This window comes from Adiantum capillus-veneris, chromosome 1 (assembly GCF_014529385.1).
Source record: "Adiantum capillus-veneris isolate H3 chromosome 1, ASM1452938v2, whole genome shotgun sequence".
In the NCBI taxonomy this organism is placed as follows: Eukaryota; Viridiplantae; Streptophyta; class Polypodiopsida; order Polypodiales; family Pteridaceae; genus Adiantum; species Adiantum capillus-veneris.
In genome coordinates, this window is record NC_140931.1 from 63880971 (window position 1) to 63889415 (window position 8445).

The window sequence follows — 8445 nt, forward strand, 5'->3', positions numbered from 1 at the left end:
AGGAGTCATGCTCTAGCAACTTGAAGCCTGCTTCCCCCCTCTTCTTGATAGGAGGAAGAGGATAAAACAAAGAGATACTTGTTGATCAAAATCTATGACCAAGTAAGTGTATGGAGCCTTGCTTCTCGGAATGAGAGAGAAACAAGCATCGCTACATAGGACTATCTGCATGCCATGCATGACAAAAAATGTATCCATAATCAACAAGAAATAAACCTGCGGTGTATAGACATTCATTGCCGCCGCTACCTGGCACAAGAAGTAGCTTGTGCAAATCTCTGCAAGAACTCCTACAATGTAAAATTGTCATAAAGCTAGAAAAATTGAAAAGCATGAAACACATCAAACCTGTACGGTTGCTCAGCCTCAATCATGGTGCTCTTCCTGAAACCTTGCTCCAGTCAAACCATGAGTATATTCCTTGGAGTAAAGCTCCCTTGGAGCATCTCGATAACAAGGTATTGGTTGAGTTTTCCTTGAAAATTGTTCAAACACTTTGTGTTGCCATTCATGTATGGTACTAGGCCGGTTACGACTATCAAAAACATCATAAACACACGTTGATTTGTAGATCCCTGAGATGTTTGGATAATGCTAAAGGTTCACCCTTGGCATCTAAATTTTATCCTTCATGATTTGTATGTTTGAGCCTCCATGGTTTTTAATCTGCTATCCTCAGCAGACTCTATCTACGTTATTAACATCTTGCATGCGGCATTTCTCAAAAACTCGCACCTTGTAGCCCTTATGCATCCCTAGTTGTGCATGTCAGGGGGTGCTAATGCCGCGACTGCTAGGTGTGTGCCTGGGGTGGGCATGCACCCTGAGAACCTTTGAAGAGTGGGCACCCTTAAACCATGGGCGGCCCCCAAGTGGAAAACAGCAAAGCAAAGCGATGGCGGCTTTGTTACAGAGCCACGTGAGAAAAACAACAAAGTTTGAATATGTTGTGGTGCTCCACTGGCCATGCAGTAGGGTCAAGATTCACTCCCCTTGGCTCTGCGAACCTGATGAGTTCTTTTTCTCCTGATGATTCGATGCATGTCGACTGTCGGCCTCATCTTCGTGTTAGTGGCCCCTCCCACGCGAGTAGCCAAGTTTCTCTTCCTCGATACAAGGGGCCATGCCCAACTTGCATCATTGAGAAGAATGTCTCGTTAAGGAGCTTGCCCATTGAGAGAGAGAGAGAGAGAGAGAGAGAGAGAGAGAGAGAGAGAGAGAGAGAGAGAGAGAGAGAGACCATGCATGCCTCATGCAACCGATCTCCTTCCCCTCTCCTCCATGGCTCCTCCTCCCTGAGCTCTCATACCAATGAAAGGCCTATGAGATTGGAACATGTGATTCTCCTCCCAACCATGTCCTATATAGGCCCTTGGCCTGGCTAAATATACGAACCCCCTTAATGCACGTCCATCCTAGCCCTTGGCTTTGCCCGGTCCTACCCTTGGCATGACATGCTGAATGCTCATTCGACCCCGTGGTAGACTGTCGAATAGTCTTCTAGGGAGCTTAATTTCTATTAGTTCTTTTATCAAGCATTTGTAAATTGATTTGACTAATTTTACTCTAGCCTAATTCTCATTGGTCCACCTCTATGGCCATCCAATAGGATTTGAGGGGAAATTGGGGGCAACTAGCCTAACAGCCCTTTGGGGAGAGATTGGGAGTGTGTGTGTGTTTCTCTCTCATCCCCTACCATTAGGGCTTGCCCCCTCCTTCCTAGGGATGTGGAAAGTCTTTTTAGTCTTCCCATGTGTGTGTGTGTGTGTGTGTGTGTGTGTTTCTCTCTCATCCCCTACCATTAGGGCTCGCCCCCTCCTTCCTGGATGTGGGAAGATTTTTTAGTCTTCCCATGGCCGTCCAATTTCTCCCTATTTTGGCCATTGGACAATACAATTAAATTTAGGAACTTTAGCCTATGGAAGTCTTAATGGAGCTAAACATTAGGTCTTTTAATCCCCATTGAAGCACATTGCTCTTTTGCAGACTATCCCCCTTTGGATCCCTATTTTCCCTCCTTTGGATCCCTGACAAAGACCGGTCTGGAAGCCTTACCAATATTATAGCTTTTACTTTCCTGGTACTTCCCCATATTAAATGATCAGTTCCACATGAGAAAATCATTTGGGAGAATTAGATATTAGTTTTTTATGACATTACCTCTCTCTTGAAATCATAGTTGTCCTCGACTATGAGGTAGAGAAGATAAAGCCTAGTCATTAGTCCATTTGCTAGCGGGTAGAGGATCCCTTTTTTACCCTACGACACCATGCCAAAATGGATGACTAGTCCATTTGTTGCTTGAGAGCCTTAGCTTTCGGAAGCATGTGTGCACATTAGTCTCTATCAATCTTCCATAGTAGAGTGACAAAATCTACTTGGTGTTCTGGAGACGTCGTCTCCACAAACATGATCCGAAGCATGCATACTTATTAACATTTGTGCACAATAAAGAAAAAGAGTCTTATAAGACAAAACTTTGTTCATTTATACATATTTACATTTGCTTACTCTAGGGAATCATTGTAAGCACTGATAAGGTTTAGGTTATCCTTTAATTATATGCCTTGCATCTTCAAAAGGATAATTTTTAAACTTGATAAGATATCGTCAGATAGTCTTACTGCCTCATATTACCTTGTCTTCATGTCGGAGAATGGACTCGGGCTACAACACCTCTTCTTGTAGTGGGTCTTCAATAATTGCTTCTTGAGGTGGCTCTCCTTTGTAAGGCTTTAATAGGCTCACATGGAAAGCATTGTGTATGAGCCAATGGTTGGGCAACTTGAGTTGATAGGTCATCTCATCAATTGGCCTAAGAATTTGAAAGGGGCCATAGTACCTTTTTGCTAACTTAGCATAGTACTTTTGGTGTCCCGTAGGATTCTTTCCTGTCGTGTGCCTTAATTGAGCCTTTGTAAACTTGAGCAAGACCCAATCATTTTTTTTAAAGGCTAGGGCTCCTCTATGATTATCAGCATTAGCCTTTTGCCTTTGCTGAGAGATGGATATAGCATCCTTTATCTTTTTGAAATATTCTTGCAGGTCTCTGCTATATTCATCTGCAGTGAAGATCTTCCCATGTACCTTGAGTTGAAGGGGACTTTTTGATCTTTCCTCTATCAACTCAAAAGGTGCTTTTCCCATGGAAGTATGTGCATTGTTATTGTAAGCATACTCCACTAGGGTAAGTACTTCTTCCATTGGGACTTTTGATCCACTTCTATGACATAAGCTTTTAGTAGATCAAGAATTTTTAGGTTAGCTATTTCACTTTGGCCATCCGTTTGGGGATGATAGGCCAAAGAGAAGTTTAGCCTTGTACCTAAATTCTCAAAGAGACCTTTCCAAAAATTACTGGTCATCTAAGATCTCTATCTGACACTATAGACATTGGCAAGCCATGGTATTTGAAGATTTGTGACATAAAGAGGGTTGCCGCTTTGATGGGCCTTGATAGTCTTTCTGATAGATATGAAAGGTGCTTGTTTTCTAAACCTATCTACTATCATCCATATTCCTAGATTCCCATGGATAGAATTGAGAAATCCAAAGATAAAATCCATGGATATGCTCTCCCATGGTGAACTAGGGATTGGCAAAGGTTGAAGCAATCCAGGTTGCTTCCCTCTATCAAACTTCGTCTTTTGGCATACCAGATTTTGAAACATACTCTTGTATGTTTTCTTTCATGGCAGGCTAATAGAAATATGTTTCTATCCCTTTTACAGTAGACTGAATCCCTCTGTGCTCCGCATAAGGAGGAACATGAGATTCATACATTACTTTCTCACACAGTGAGTTAGTAACACATAGTCTATTGCCATAGAGAAGATAACCATCTCGTAGGATAAATGGTTCTTCCTTCTTCCCTAGTGCAAGGGCTGAAATCACATCTCTAAGATCGGGATCAATAGCGTACTCATCTATCATAGAAGATAGATCATTGTGAGTTGCTATGAATATTGCATTCACTCTCAGTCATATTGAAAGTGCATCGGCCACTTGATTATGCTTGCCAAAACCATGAGCAATATGAAAATGAAATTACGAAAGAAAATTGCCCACCTCATTTGTTTGTTGAAGATCTTGATCTGCATCATGAAGTACTTAAGGCTTTGGTGATCCGTTTGTAGAATGAAAGGAGTCCCCAGTAAATAGTGCTTCCACAAATCTAGAGCATGTAGAACTGTTAAGAGTTCCTTCTCATATATGCCTAGAGCTTGCTCAATAGGGTCGAGCCTTTGACTTTCATAGGCTATGGCGCGCCCTTCTTGGAGCAAAAAAACTCCAAGGTAATCACCACAAGCATCGCATATTGGAACTCAAATGGCTTTGAGATATCCGATAGTGTAAGCACAGGTTGAGAGTAAGCTTCTCTTTAAGCTTTTCAAAAGCATTGTTCTCCTTGGTGGACCATATATACCTAACATTTTTCTTTGGATTAGGCCATCCTTTTATTACCTCTAATTTTGATGGATCCATTTGGATACCATCTTGAGAGACAATGTGACCTAAATATGAATCTCTTGTAAGAAAAATTTACTTTTCTTTCGATTAATATAAAGCTTATTCTCTCATAAAACTTGAAATATTACCTACAAATGTTTCTTGTGTTCGTCTAATGAATTAGAGTAGATGATTATATCATCAAAGAGCACCCCAATAACGATTTGGTGAGGCCTGAATAGCTTCTCCATCATACGGTTGAATAGTGCTGGTGCATTGGTCAAGCCAAAAGGCATGACAATGTACTTGTAAGGACCAAACATATTGCAGAATGCGGTCTTTACAATGTATTGATCAACTATCCTTATTTGATGATAGCCACTTTTTAGATCAATCCTACTGAAGTAAGTCAACGCCTGTAGCTTATCAAATAGGTCTTCTACCCGTGGAACGGGAAACCTATTTTTGATAGGGATCCTATTTAGTGCTCTATAGTTGACACACATATGCTATATGCCATCTTTCTTTTGCAGTAATAACACTGGTGAAAAAAATGGAGATGAGCTAGGCCTAACCATGCCCTTATCAACTAACTCATGCACTTGCCGCATAATCTCCTCTTCTTGAGCTTGGGAAAGTTGATAAGGAGGTTTATTAGGCGGTCAGCTTCTTGGAAGAAGTTCAATTGCATGGTCGTCATCCCCTCGTTTGGGAAGTAGTTCACAAGGGATGTCGTCAATAAAAACATCTTGGAATCCCTTGAGGAACTTGGATAACTCTAATTCCTTTTGATTGGTTACATCTTATTTTTCTAAATACCAATGTAACATTTAATGAACTAGTAACTTGTGTGTAGCAGAAATTGATAACATAGTGAGCATTTCATGAAGAACAAGTTCCTAATGAGCATAGAGAGTGTACTTAATTTGAAAAATCAACATAACCATTTACACCTAGCTAACTTGGCATTAACAATACTTGAAAAGAGAGAGAAATAGAACAATTGACAAAAGTTGAGGAACGGATTTACATGGAGCCGGTCCCCCCTCCATAAAGGTTTGCATTATAGATTCTCCCATCAAAGGAGACTTTTTTACAATACAATCCTTGTGTTCCTTGACAAAAATCGATGGTGCAATGAAGATGGAAGCTTCATGCACCAATTTATGCTTGAAAAACACACCTAGTGTCCCTAGCTTCATTCCCAAGACCTCACACACCTTCAAAAATGGTGAGAGCTAGCAGGGAATGAGGATAGATTGAGAGGAAGAAGATGTATCATCTTACAAGAAAGAATTATTCTCCTCACATAATTACTCTAATAACATAGATTAGCTTAGTAATTAGCATGGTAGAGGAGATGAGCATGTCAATGAAGCTTGAATCTTGGTTGTATTTGCACTCCATAGCCAAGAGTTGTTGGTGTAGGAATCAACTTCTCAATGCTTGGAGAAGGAGATGGAGTTTTTCTTGCACACATGAGTTGTGTGCGTGTGTGTGTGTAGCAATGTGCTAGACTAAAATGCAGCCCTCTCTCTCGTCTTGTCGACCCCTCTTGCAAATTATTCATGCTAGCCTCTCATTGGCTCTTGCAAAGCTTAGCCAATCACAAATTAGAAGCATAATTGATAGCCTTGTGACATGTGTCTCCGTTTCCCCTTTTGTGAGAGCTTCAGGTAATTAAATAATTCATTTAAACTCTCATTGGATCTTTTTGTCTTCCGGCCAATAGGAATCAGGCAAGCCATTGGGCCGTTGGATGCTCATTCAACCCCTTGGTAGACTATCCAATAGTCTTCTAGGGAGCTTAATTTCAATTGGTTCTTTTATGAAGCATTTTTAAATTGATTAGACTAATTTTACTCTAGCCTAATTCTCATTGGCCATCCAATAGGATTTGAGGGGAAATTGGGGACAACTATCCTAGGAGCCTGCCATGTGTCCATTCTTCCCTTTGAGGAGAGCTTGGGTGTGTGTGTGTGTGTGTGTGTGTGTGTGTTTCTCTCTTATCTCCTACCATTAGGGCTCACCCCCTCTTTCCTAGGGATGTGGGAAGACTTTTTAGTCTTCCCATGAACATCCAATTTTCCCCTATTTTGGCCATTGGACAATACAATTAAATTTAGTAACTTTAGCCTATGGAAGTCTTAACACTAGTTCTGTAATTGGACACTTAAGTGTCCTGAGACACTAAAGTGTCCTGTTTTTCTACCAGGTTTTGGCAATTTATTTGTCAAGCTAGAAAGAAGTTTTTTACACCTTGCTTCTACCATAGATTGGTTATGAGAGAAAGAAAACACAGGATTTTTCTCCATATGAAAATACAATCCGGATGGAGAGAATTCTGGTAAGTTCTAAGACAGTAAAATTTCAAGTTGTTTTGCCAAAAAATCCATAAAATTATTATATCTTTTTGTAGAGATGGCCTTTTTTATGTCTATAAAAGCCAAGCATTAGTACTTAGTGCTACAAAACAATGGAATGCACTTCAAAGATAATCTTTCAAGTCACATGCAAGTTATATACATAATTTCATACTTGATCACGTGCTGAATAAGAGCATAATTCTAGTCTTTCAAAGGCCCCCTCATGAAATTGGTACTAATCTAGTGCAATTTGACAACTACAAATGACACCATATGTTTAAACCAAGAAACTACATTTTTTTGGGCTCCCTAACTCAATTAAATCTCGTTGCTTGAACTCTATTTTGAATTTTTTATCGTGCAAAAACTCTTGAAAATCTTGAGTTCTCCATAATAGCATTGAAACCATGGTTTTAGACACCCCAATTGTGTATGTACCATGTAGTTTGATACATTTAGTTGATCTACATGGAAAGTTTGATATTATTTGAGGTTTTGAATGCTTATGTCTCAAGAATCAAAGTATGAAAGTTTTCTCTTATGTAGTTTTCAATATTTAAAACGATCCAATAATTGCTGCATACCAAAGCCCTTCTACTTGCCACCTTGAGTGCTCAATGGAAAGGAAAAACAGTGTATCACTTTCTAAAACTCACAAATACATCAAAACATATATTTCTTTGTATACAATGATATGCTTGAAATGACCATATCAAATACATGGAACTTTCCATGATTTTATATACTCCAAAGTCAAATTTTTTGCACATGAAACTTTCAATTATCTATAGCAAAACTGTCGAAGAGTCACCCAAAAGTTTCTACAAGGTCGCTTTATTTTTTCTTGAGTTTATAAAGGCAATTTCTTCAAAGCATCAATCGCAGTCTTACGAGAGTCAACTTGATGAGTATAGTTCTTGATCATGATAGATTCTAAAATGCAAGGTTATATTTTTAAAATACCCTCTAGCTAACATATTTAAGCATATCAAGAGGGTTTTCTTAAATAAATCGTCTAATGCAAGTAGCATTTAATTTAAATTTGTTAAAAAAGGACACTTAAAGTGTCCTGTTTTGGTACCAAATTAGTGTTAATGGAGCTCAACGTGAGGTCTTTTAAGCCCCATTGAAGCACATTGCTCTTTTGCAGACTGTCCCCCTTTGGATTCCTATTTTGTCTCCTTTGGATCCTTGACAGAGACCGGTCTATCAGCCTTCTAATATTCTAGCTTTGACTCCCTTGGTACTTGCCCATATTAAATGATCAGTTTAACATGAGAAAATCATATGGGAGAATTATATGCTAGTTTTTATGACATCCTTATGGAGGGTATAGGTGGTACAAGTGCTTGCGGATCATTTCAATGGCTGTAATGGAGTGCTCCTTATCATTACACCTACGTATTGTTTTGTTATGTATAGTTACCTCCCTTGAGTGTCTATTCGCCTAGAAATATGTTTGGATAGGAAGAATCCTTATGAAAGGGTTAGGTGGGGGGTTTTATTTTTGCGAACTTTCAATTTCGAGCTTTTACAATTGGAACTGTTTTTTCGAGCTTTTAAACCCAAATTTTACACCAATGATATCTTTAAATATCATTGTATAGTGGAAAAACTCAAAACCTTACAG

At 39.3% G+C, this 8445-nt stretch overlaps 1 pseudogene; it reads right to left on the bottom strand.

Annotated features, from left to right (window-relative positions):
- Positions 1-547: 547 nt before the first annotated feature.
- Positions 548-1061, bottom strand: LOC147464907 (uncharacterized; annotated as a pseudogene).
- Positions 1062-8445: the final 7384 nt, after the last annotated feature.